A 12,453-nucleotide genomic window follows, 5' to 3' on the forward strand; every position below is an offset into this window, starting at 1 on the left:
TTAAGACTAACCAACTTTATTGTAGCATAAGCTTTTGAGAATCACAGTTCTCTTTGTCAGATGCATCTGACGAAGAGAACTGTGATTCTCGAAAGCTTATGCTATAATTGCTATATATTTCAGCATCCTCTTTCTGAATCACCATTGGTTCCCAGTTCTGGTTCAGCAGGGACAAGCTGCTAACTGAGATTCTCCCCTCAGCCTGGAGCTGTCTAGACTAAAGAATTAAAAGTCTGCATCAATATTGCAGCCCAGGCCTGTGCATCTTTATTTGGATGTATGAGCTAACTAAAATCTAACTAGATGTGGCTGTGGCACAGCTCATTAGATGATGTCTCATGCAGCTGAACAAGTGTAAAGTGAGGAGTGGGGTGATTTAAGGTGGAAAAGCAGCAGTCAGGAAGGGGTGCTAAAAAATTCCTTTGCCTGTGCTTCTTTCCTGAATAGCTTGTCCCGCAGCAGGACTTACTTTCAATCTCAGAGCTCAGCCAACAGAAAAGCAGCTGAGGAAAAAGTTTTTTTGATGGAAAGCAATTGCCTCCACTTCTTTTTTTTCTCTTTTGTCTATGTAAGTGTACACAGAATTTCAGCCCTTACCGTTCTACGCATCTATAACCAAGATAACAGTCAGAGACAGGAGGAGGGTGAAACCCCCTTTGAAATTATTCACTCTGGTAAAAATTTCAAACATAAACAAAGAGGCCACAAAAGGGATGGAAGAAACAGGAAGTGTAGCTCCAAAAAGGGTGCTGCTTTCATGCCTTATCTACTAACAAAGGATGTTGTGATCAAGTGCATTGTTGAATATAATGGGGAAGTGCATATGATGGATTTGAGTAGGATACATAATGAAATGTACCCATCAATAATTTCTTTTTTTGTAATGCCTCTCTCTTCAGAAAACAAGCTGCATTTATATTTTAGTGTTATCAAATCGGGAGCACTTTCCCCAACATATATCAAATCTATGGTTTGATTAGAGAATTCACAAGGAATTAAATATTATTTATTTGAAATATTTTAAAGACAGCTTTCCACCCAATTTAGGGCCCCCAAGATGGCAAACAATAAAAATGTTAAAATAAGCTTAAACACAAGCTTTAAAACAAAACACATGGACAATAATGGACAATAATAAATAAATGCAATAATAAATGTAACTGTATTTAAATTGACTTGATGTTTACCTACTGTTGATGTAATGCACCTACTAGGGAGTTTCTACAGTGCTAAAATGCAATGTTAATTAGTTTCGCTGCGTTTCAGAAAAATTTCATTTCTGTGCTCTGCATTAGGCTTGTTTTCCGATTTTCTGCTAACATACCTTATTGTATCTACTCATTGAATGTCCTGTTGTTCATTATTGTATTTTGCTCAGTGAATGTCCCAGCTGTTGCTTATATGGTACTTCACTTGCACTGTGTAATCTGCCTTGAATCTCAGTGAGAAAGGTGGACTATAAATTTAATCATCATCATCATCACTAGAATGTCCAAGCCAGTCAGATGTCCCAGATGTATGTATTCTGGAGTTAAGTGATGTATATATACACATATATATCGGCTATGGAAAATACCAGTGTAACACCGAGTTATCCCATACTTATTGTAATGCGTAGCACTGCATAGAGTTGTTTTGCAGGCATCACATTAAGACACAAAAAAACAGGTTTTACTTACTATAACTGTTGTTCATCTAGGTCTTCCGTGCAGGCACACATGGGGAACTGCGCACGCGCAGGCCTGCTGATACCGGAAAATTTCCAAAGCTCAACACCACTAGGGGGCGCTCCCGCCTCTCTGTGCGCCTGCGCGGCCGTTTTCCCGCCGAAACGGCTCCTAAGAGGCGGAGTGTCCCCCACATACCCTCAGTCCTCTTTCGCCGCCATACTGCAAGGAAAACCAAGAGATTTAGCGGGGAAGGGGGGAGGGCATGTGTGCCTGCACGGAAGACCTAGATGAACAACAGTTATAGTAAGTAAAACCTGTTTTTCATCAATGGTCTTCCTGTGCAGTCCCACATGGGAAGATTACAAAGCTTAACACTTGGGAGGAGGTAAGTAAAAACGTGTTTATTAGATGCAACACAACCTACAACTCCAGACAACAAACATACCAGCATAACAGGTCTGTAACCTCACACTTTCCTATCCAATTATCGTCCCCTCTGTTCTTTTTCTTTCTTTTTTTTTACAGAAACATAGATTGTAGAACCGCAGTGCCTACCGCTGTCTCCCTCCTGTCCAAAACGTCCAGGGCATAATGCTGCACAAATGTATCAGCAGAGGCCCAAGTTGCTGCTCTACAAATATCATGGGAGGGAACACCCCTTAGCAGCACTGCCGATGATGCCTGTGCTCTAGTTGAGTGAGCCTGCACCTCTAGGGGACAAGGTAAGTTCACTGACCTGTAACATGTCAATATGGTTTGTACCACCCATCGAGAAATAGATTGGGAAGAGGCACTCTTTCCCTTCCTATGCCCCGCAAAGCAAACAAATAAATTGGAATCTAAACGAAAAGGCTTTACCCTGTCTAAATAAAAGAGGATTGCCCTTCTAACATCTAGGGAGTGTAACGCTCTCTCAGCCCTCGAGGTATACGAAGGAAAAAAGACCGGTAACACAATGTCTTGAGACAAGTGAAAGTTAGACACCACCTTAGGTAGAAACTCCAGTTTGGTCCTAAGAACCACCTTTTCATTGTGTATTTTCAAATATGGTGGGTCACAAGATAATGCTGCCAACTCTCCTACCCTCCTGGCAGAGGTGATAGCCACCAGGAAGGCCACCTTTAGGGTCAAGAACCACAAGGGACATGATGCCAAAGGCTCAAAAGGTCTCGACATTAGTTGTGATAAGACCAAAGGTAGTGACCACTGTGGCACAATGGCTCTCACAGGGGGAAAAAGATTATTCAACCCCTTTAAAAACAACCTGGACGTATAGTGGGAGAATACTGATCTCCTATCAATAGGAGGGTGGAAAGCGGAAATGGCCGCCAAGTATACTTTTACAGAGCTGTTAGCCAGCCCTGCCTGTTTAATCTCCCATAAAAAATCCAGGATCTCTGGAAGGGAAGACTGCCAAGATTCAATCCCCTTCCTGTGACACCAATCCGTAAATTTGTTCCACTTAAGTGTATACGACTGCCGGGTCGACAGACGTCTAGCATTCTCCAGGAAATGGGTTACGTCCAAGGAGAAGAAGAATCCTGCCTGATGAGCCAAGCTGTTAACTTCAGCTTCTCAATGTTGTGGTGGAACACCCCCCTCCAGGAAAGGAGATCTGGAACCACCGGAAGCTCGAAGGATTGAACGTGGAGCTGAAGAAGGGAGTGGAACCACGGCTGGTGTGGCCAGAACGGGGCTACCAGGATGACAGATGTTCTGTCCCGCTGAATCTTGCTGATGGTCCTGGCCAGCAGCGGAAACGGTGGGAATGCGTAATACAGGTGACCCCACCACCTGAGCTGAAACGCGTCCCCAAGAGATTTTCGTCCCACTCCTCCCCTGGAGCAATAGTCCCGGGCCTTGAAGTTCTCTTCCGAAGCGAAGAGATCTATCTCCGGGGACCCCCACATAGCAAAGACAGGGAGAAGGTACTCTTCCCGGAGAGACCACTCGTGTTGGTCCCCCTGCAGTCTGCTCAAGTGATCCGCCAAGGAGTTCGACTCCCCCGGGATGTGCACAGCCTGCAGCCACATCGAGCGCTCCTGGGCCCACTGCCACAGTTTCACCGCTTCGGTGCACAGGGTCACCGATGCTGTTCCGCCCTGCTTGTTCACGTAACACATCGCCGTCGTATTGTCTGTCAAGATCTGCACAGACTTGTTCTGGACGGTATCTGAAAAGGAAACCAGAGCATAAAAGATTGCTCTTAACTCCAGCAAGTTAATATGCTCTTTACCCTCATCCTCTGACCAGACACCATGGGCATAAGCGTCCTCACAATGGGCTCCCCAACCTAGAAGTGAGGCATCCGAAGTGACCGTAACCTGTGGTTGTTTATAACCAAAGTGCACACCCTCAAAGAGGTATGAATCATTCAACCACCATTCCAAGGAAGACACCACCCTCTGGGGTACAGAAAACTTTTTACTCTGCAAATCTCGTTCAGGGGAGAAAACAGAATTAAACCACATTTGAAGTGGTCTCATATAGAGCCTGGCCAAAGGTATGACTGCAGTTGTAGAGGCCATGCACCCCAGCAGGCACTGCAGTACTCTAGCAGGTTGAAAGCGACAGCACTTTAATCTGTTTACAAGGGTTTTAATCTCGTGTGCTCTATCTTCAGGCAAAACCCCCGCGTCTCTGGAACCATCCAGAACCACTCCAATAAATTGAATCTTCTTAACAGGGGACAACTGTGATTTTTTGTGATTCACGAATAACCCCAACTTCAGGCATACCTCTAACGTCAGAGTTACCTGTCTCGTGACCTGACTAGGGGAATCCCCCACTAGTAACCAGTCATCAAGGTATGGGAAAATACAACACCCTTGGAGTCTTAAATAGGCCACTACCACGGCCATACACTTTGTAAAAACTCTCGGGGCAGATGCCAGCCCAAAAGGCAGCACTCTGTACTGATAGATACGGTCACCATACGTGAAGCGGAGAAATTTTTTATGCTCCGAAAATATAGCGATATGGAAGTAAGCGTCTTTAAGGTCCAGGACCGCAAACCAAGAGTTAGGGGGTATTAATGCCAAAACCACCTGAAGAGTGACCATCTTAAACTTCCGAACCCGAACCAACTTACTCAGGGTTCTGAGATCCAGGATGGGCCGCAGACCACCATCCTTTTTCTCTACCATAAATAGGTTAGAGTAAAAACCCAACCAAGACTCCAACTTTGGGACTTCCTCAATGGCCCCTTTTTGTAACAATGCGGTCAATTCAGCCAGGACCTCGTGTGTGGGTGGATCAGAAGTAAAGACAGGGAGTCGTAAATAAGGTAACTCAAGGTAACTCAACAAACTCTATTTTATATCCAATTTCAACAATAGACAACACCCAAACATCATTAGAAATGGAACGCCAAGCGGCCAAATAGGAACTCAGTCTGACTCCGAAAAATGGGTCAGAGCCCTGTAATTGTCAGAAATTTTTTTGTATCGGAGGTTGGTCCTTCAGCTGCTGCTGTTGGTGTGAGCCGGCCCGACCCCTCTGGTTCTGCCTACGCCTGTTATAGGCAGGCTGAGGACTTTGGTATGACCTCCATGATTGATAGCCGTACCCCTGATAGGGCTGATAGCGCTGCTGACGGTAGCGTTGAAACGACCTGTGATACGGTCTCGCAGCCTGGTAGGGAGTCTGGTGCAGCACCCCATACGACTTTGCTGCCAGCCTGTCAGTCCGTTTCTTCAAGAGGTACTCATCCGTCCTCTCCGAAAAAAGAGTAGTCCCTTCGAAAGGAAGGGCCTCCACTCTATTTCTTGTGTCTGGAGGAAGAGCTGTGGTACGCAACCAGGCATATCGGCGGCGGACCACGGCCGAAAGCAATGCTCTCTCTGAAGTATCCGCTGCACTTTGGCTAGCGTTGATCTGATGCCTGGATAACCTCACCGCCTCCTCTTGGATTACTCAAAGGAAGACCTTCTGGTCATCTGGGAGTTTGGGGATGAATGCAGCTACTGTCTTCCAGAGTAATAACTGGTATGCAGCCATCATGGCCGCATAGTTAGTCACTTTGATTCCATTTTTTTGTTTTTTGTTTTTATTTAATTGCACATAAATACATTGCCTTCAATATTTGAATGATTATTCCTCATACAAGTTATCCATCTATGTTCCCATACCCTTATCCCTCCCCCCCCTTAACTTCTCATCCTTCCTAGCCAGGGACAGAGGCCTAGAAGCTTCCACCGAAAGTCCCGTTGTTGACCTTCCATAACCCATTTTAGATATAAATGCCACTTTTCCTTAATCTTCCCTGCCCTTAATTCCCATGGCTCATCCTGATTAATTATAGCTATAATGTCTGATCGAATATATTCAAATAAATAATTCTGCCAATTTAGTTCCGTCCACTTGGTTTGTCTTTCCAACCAAATGCTATTACTGCTTTTCCAGCTAGCACCATTGCTTTAAATAAATCCTGTTCTTCTTTCCTAATACCTTGATAGCCTAGAATACTACCTAACATCAGTTCAACATCTATCTTCGGTCTTATTACAAAAAAGCTTATAAAGCTGCTCTGTTACCTTCTCCCAAAAGGCTTTAGCTTCTGTACACTCCCACCACATATGGGAGTACCATCCTTTCTCAATTCTACAATGCCAGCATTTTGAGCTCAATCTTGGGAACATGTTAGCCAATATAACCGGAGTTCTATACCACTTCGTATAAAATTTCAATTCCAACTCTCTAAATTTATGCACTTTTATCTTCTGTGTACCTTTTACAAGTCTATCAATCATTCTTTCCTCTAAACCAATTTCTATACTCCACTTCCCTTGAAGGAGGGTTCTTGTCCGATCATCATCAGACGTCATCCTCCTATATATCTTACCTACTAATTCCCTTTTTGTGTTTATCATCACCTTCAATAACTCCTCCATTGGTTCCCCCACCACCAAAATCTTATTTTCAATTATCTTTTTAAGTCTATTATGTAAACCTATTAGCTTCAACCAATATTGCCTACCTATTTCATCATGTAATATTTGTAATGGCTTAAGCAACTGCCCACATAGTATATCTTGTAGTCTAGTGTACCCTTTCTGTTTAAGTAATCTCCACCATTTCTCATCTTCCTCCTCCTCATCCAACGCCTCTATTGGTGCTTGTCTAGATACTCCCTTTAACCATTTCAGTTGCCATTTCCTCCAAATCATTAATGCTGTTTTCCTCAGTCCTGGGTCTAACATACTATATTTAAACTTTCCTCCTGTAAACACTCCAAATCTTCCCACCCCTTTATTTGCCTCATTCTCGATTCTAACCCATTTTTGTTCACTTCTCTCCCCTATTTCCATTAATGCTTTTATTTGAAATGCTTCATGATAATTCCCCAGTTCTGGGACACCCCAACCCATATCTGAGCTATGAGCATATATAAAATATCTAGAAACCCTACTTTTTTTACTGCCAAAAACCCATTCCTTTATTCTTGCATTCCAGCTGTTAATTTTTTGTCTATTGATTTCTAATGGTATCGTTTGGAACAAATATAGTAGCTTTGGAGTCCAAAGCATTTTCACTATGTTAATCCTAGCTGTTATACTTAATGTCCTTTTACCCCACCTCCTCATTTCTTTCAATATTGTATTCCACGTCTGATTATAATTCCTCTCTACCATCTTTTTAACGTTTTTAACTATATCCCTAGATATCTGAATTTCCTAACCCCTAAACCTATTCCTGTCCATTTATGTATCTCTTCCCTTTCCTCCATTCTTACATTGATGTACATTATCTCTGATTTTGCCATATTAACTTTTAATCCTGAGTTTAACTCAAAGTCTTCTAATATAATTTTTGTCTCTTTAACTCCTTCTTTCGGATTAGATATAACTATGATCAAATCATCTGCAAATAGATTTAATTTAATTTCTTCCTTGCCTATTTGGCATCCCTCTATCCTCCCAGAATTCCTAATACGCTGAGCTAATTGTTCTATAGCCATTATAAAGAGGAACGGGGAGAGCGGGCATCCCTGCCTAACTCCCCTCTGAATTGAAAATTGTGAAGTATGTTCCCTGTTAAGTCTGACTACCGCTATGCCTTCTCTATATATCTCCTGGAATACTTGTATAAGTGATTGACTAATTCCATATTTAGCCATAACTGACCATAAAAATTGATATGATAGTGTATCAAAGGCTTTGTAAACATCTAATTTTAATAATGCCAATTTCCTGCATTTATTATGACTCAAGACGTTGATCAAGTTTCTTACCGGGTGTGCAATATTTCTACCCTCCATAAACCCATACTGATCTTCTTTTATCACTTTCCTAATAGTATCCTTGAGTCTATTTGCCATTATTTTGGCAAAGAGTTTATAATCCTGGTTCAGCAGGCTAATCGGTCTATACAAACCCACTTCTTGGGGGTCTCTCTTAGGTTTCAAAATCACTATTATTTCTACTTTTCTCCAGGTATCAGGGGCCTTTCCTCCTTTTAGTATATTGTTAAATACCTCTTGTAATTCTGGGATCAATACCTCTTTCATTTCCCTATAAAATTCTGCCAAGAAGCCGTCCAACCCTGGGGATCTACCTGTTTTTAAGCTACCTATTGCCTGCTCTATCTCTTGCTGCATTATATCCTCCTCAAACTTCCTTCACTCGGTTTCCGTTAACACTGACCCTGTCTCTTCCTCAAATTCCCTCACCTCTTTTTCCTCATATAGACTTTTATAGAATTTCTCAAATGCTTTGATTCCAAAAGCGGCTGAAGTGTAGACCTTCCGACCCATAGCATCTATGCATCTGCTATCCTTGTCGGCTGGGACAGACATTGACCCCTGTTTGGGTCTAGTCTGCATTTCTTCGGTGACGAGTGAAGAAGGAGGCGGATGGACCGACAAAAATGGGTGGGTATCGTCCTTAAGTCGATACAAATTCTCTACCTTATGGTTGGTGGCTGGGGTGGAGGCCGGTTTAGGGTGTAGACCCTTCCAGAGGTCGGTAAAACCATCAATAAGAGGAAAGGCCACCGTCAGTGTAGAGCCTGAGTAGATATGTTGAAGAATCTTGTCAGTGAATTTAGATTCAGTAGATGACACCTCAATGTCCAGGGCCTTAGCCATCCTCTGTAGAAGATCATTATAGGCTCTGAAATCATCAGTTGGTGAAGCCTCCTCAGCAGGCCCTATGTCTCTGACAGGTGAATCAGACAAGGGGGAGATGCTATAGCGAGCTCGGCTCCGAGGATGCTCCCGTTTGGAGTACTGTGGTGTCCCCCGAGGATCGTCATAAGCATAGTCTCGGAACGAAGGGGACTGAGAGTCCCGCTGGTATAAACGATCGGAACCAGGAGAAGATCGACCCCGATAGATGGAAGAAGCAGGCTCCTCACTATAACAATCGTCCCGGGACCTACTTCTATATGACTGGGGACTGCGTCGGTGTCGAGCCCGACCCCTGCTGCACTCAGAAGATCTCGGGGAACGAGAGTCTCGAGAAGTAGACCGCAGCCGCCCTGATGAGCTTGCCCGGTTCCTAGGGCTTCGGGGCGAGCGATGGTCACCCGAACCTAGATGGGTCTCACTCGAAGGCATAGGACGAGCTTCAGCAGGAACGGGTGAAGTAGAGATGATGCTTTCAAGTACCGCTGCATCACTCTTGGAGGAGTGCTTGTGCTTCTTCTTCTTTTTCTCCTTCTCCCCCGTTGAATCCCGACTTCTCGGAATCGACGATGGTTCCGATGGAACCGAGTCCGATGAAGCCGCTCTCGGAACCAAAGGTGTTCTACTCCGAGGAGGGGCCGGTTCCGGAGGCTCTCGTGAAGATCTCGAGGGCGTCTTCGATGATGACGGGCGGTTCTGATGGGAACTCAGAACCAACGGTTCCGTACCGGCGACGGCCGGTTATGAAGTGCTCCGTGCCGGGACAGCCCGCTACTCTGAAGGCCTCGGTTCCGATTGACTCGGAGAAGGGCGGGAAAGAGAAGCTCGAGAGCTGGTCGAACCAGGGCTGGGTCGTGGGGCAGATCTTTCTGGTACCTTCGCAGGTTCAGTAGATGGATCATGAAACGCCATCGCCCGCTTCCAAAGGGACGCGTGTAAACGACCCGCCCGCTCTGCTCTAGCCTTCGAGGTAAACGCCCTACAGTGCTTACACGCTTGGGTGTAATGCGTCTCTCCTAGGCAGTAAAGACAGCACGAATGGCCATCCGATCTCGTCATCTTTCCTCCACGGGACTCATATTTTTTGAACAGTGCAGTCTTGGACATCGCGGCGAACGAGCTAGGAAAACTGTATCGATCGGCGGCGAAAGGAAGACTGAGGGTATGTGGGGGACGCTCCGCCTCTTAGGAGCCGTTTCGGTGGGAAAACGGCCACGCAGGCACGCAGAGAGGCAGGAGCGCTGCCTAGTGGCGTTGAGCTTTGGAAATTTTCCGGTATCGGCAGGCCTGTGCATGCGCAGTTCCCCATGTGTGCCTGCACAGGAAGACCGTCGATGAACCAGTTTTCTTGAATAAGCCTTTCTGCAGAAATTCCAGATGGTTGAAAGGGAAAAGAACTGAATTCTAGGACTTACCATTCACTCTTTAGTGGTTTGCAGGAAACCCCAAATGTAGTCCTATAATCATGAAGGGGAGGGGCTGTGACTTTTCCAGAGATAGAACACCTGCTTTGCATGCAGAAAATCCTAGGTTCGATCCTAGCATCTCCAGTTAAAATGTTGCAGTAGCGTATTTGTGTGTGTAAAGTGCTGTCAAGTTGCAGTGACCTTAAGGCAACCCCTGCTGGGCTTTTTTAAGGCACGAGATTTATTAGTAATAAACTGCTGATGTAGATATGCACCTACTAGGGAGTTTCTACAGTGCTAAACATGCAATGTTAATTAGTAATAAACTAATAAATTCATCCAAATGTAGGGCGTGAACTGTGGGTTGCAAAATTCCTGGAAACTTTGGGGTGAAGCTTATGGAGAGCAGGGTTTGGGGGGATATCTCAGTAGGATATTATATTATTGGATTCCACCTCAAAAGCAGCTATTTTCTTCAAAGGAGAAGATGGAGAACCCCACATGGAAGTTGGCAACCCTATCCTACTATATAAAAGGCTAAGCATATTCAAGACAACTCACTTCCTACCCTGGTGTGCCTCCAGAGGGTGCTTCTGTGGAGGGAAGCCCAGATGAGGCAGCCAAGCCTCCAGAGAGCACGCCAGGGCAGGAAGGCCAGGCCAGGATCAAGCACAGAGAAGGTGGCAATGCCTCCCCTGCCTTCACCCAGCTGGGATCAGGAGCAGAGCAGGTGGCAATGCCCATCTCCCACCTTCACCCAGCTGAGATCAGGAGAGGAGCAGGTGGCAATGCCCACCCCCTGCCTTCACCCAGCTGGGATCAGGAGAGGAGTAGGTGGCAATGCCCACCCCCTGCCTTCACCCAGCTGGGATCAGGAGCAAAGCAGGTGGCAATGCCTGGCCCCTGTCTTAACCCAGCTGGGATCAGGAGCAAAGAAGGTGGTAATGCCTGCCTCCCAGCTTCACCAAGCTGAGTAGCAAAGCAGGTGGCAATGCCCACCCCCCATCTTCACCCAGCTGGGTTCAGGCGCGGAGCAGGTGGCAATGCTGGCCCACCCTTTACCCAGCTGAGATCAGGAATGGAGAAGGGGGCATTACCCGGCCTCCACCTTCACCCTGCTGGGATCAGGAATGGAGTAGGTGGCAATGCCCATCCCGTCTTCACTCAGCTCAGATCAGGAACAAAGCAGGTGGCAAGGCCTTGTCCCCCCATCAGCCGGCTGCGATCAGCAGTGGAGCAGGTGGCAATGCCTGCCCCCATCTTCACCCAGGTGGAATCAGGAATAGAGCAGGTGGCAATGCTCGCCCCCGCCTTCACCAGCTGGGATCAGGAGTGGTTAGGGTTAGGGCTAGGGTTAGGGTAATGGTCCGTCGGCTTCACAATCACTTGGAGATGGGAATCTCCAAGTTTCCAATCTCCAAGTTGCTGGAGCAATTTATATAATACATTCATGAGCCTTTGAAAACTCATTTGCCGAAACGGGATATCAGGGTGGCAGAACCTGTAGGCTCTTCAACCCAATTTTTGGCTTTCAGCTATAACCACTAGACCATGTTGTCTTGTGAAGTCACTCTAGAAAGACGTTAACACCTGCCCAACAGAACCATAGGATAAGAGACATGTATACGACATCTCAAGTGTATAAAACAACATCAGATTGGAGAAACTATACCAGTTGGACTTTTTGATCAGGATTGCATGTATCTTTATTAACTTAATTATTTGATGGATATTTATTGGATTATTGAATGGCATATTTATTATGAAGTATTTATTAGCACTTTAGCACTTTGTATTATGCACTGAACTCTATAAAAATTACAAAATTTATATATAATTATTTCTGTAGACCTTTGAGGTTTTTTCCTTCTATTGTGTGGGATCAGGAGCAAGTGGCAATACCTGCCCCCGCACCATTCACCCAGCCGGGATCAGGAGTGGAGCATGTGGCAATGCTCACTGCCTTCACCCAGACATGATCAAGTGCGAAGGAGGCGGCTATGACCACCCCTATTCACCTGGCCAGATTCAGGCATGGAGCAAGGGGCAATGCCCACAGCCCTTCACCAGTCTGCGATGAGGAGCAGAGCAGGTGGCATTGCCCACCCCACCTTCACCTGGCTGGGATCAGGAGTGGAGCAGGTGGCAATGCCCGTTCCCCCCTTCACCTGGCCAGGATCAGGAGCGGAGAAGGTGGGAATACATACCCCCTGCCTTCACTCAGCTGGGATCAGGCGCAGAGCAGGAGGCA

The 12,453-nt window shown here is 45.7% G+C and overlaps 1 protein-coding gene across 1 annotated transcript in view; it reads right to left on the bottom strand.

Annotated features, from left to right (window-relative positions):
- LOC129329276 (semaphorin-3D-like) overlaps nucleotides 1-12,453 on the bottom strand; it is a 91,432-nt gene that overhangs the window by 47,449 nt on the left and 31,530 nt on the right. The gene's annotated exons all lie outside the window — the stretch shown is intronic.

Source organism: Eublepharis macularius, chromosome 4 (genome assembly GCF_028583425.1).
Source record: "Eublepharis macularius isolate TG4126 chromosome 4, MPM_Emac_v1.0, whole genome shotgun sequence".
Classification (NCBI taxonomy): domain Eukaryota; kingdom Metazoa; phylum Chordata; class Lepidosauria; order Squamata; family Eublepharidae; genus Eublepharis; species Eublepharis macularius.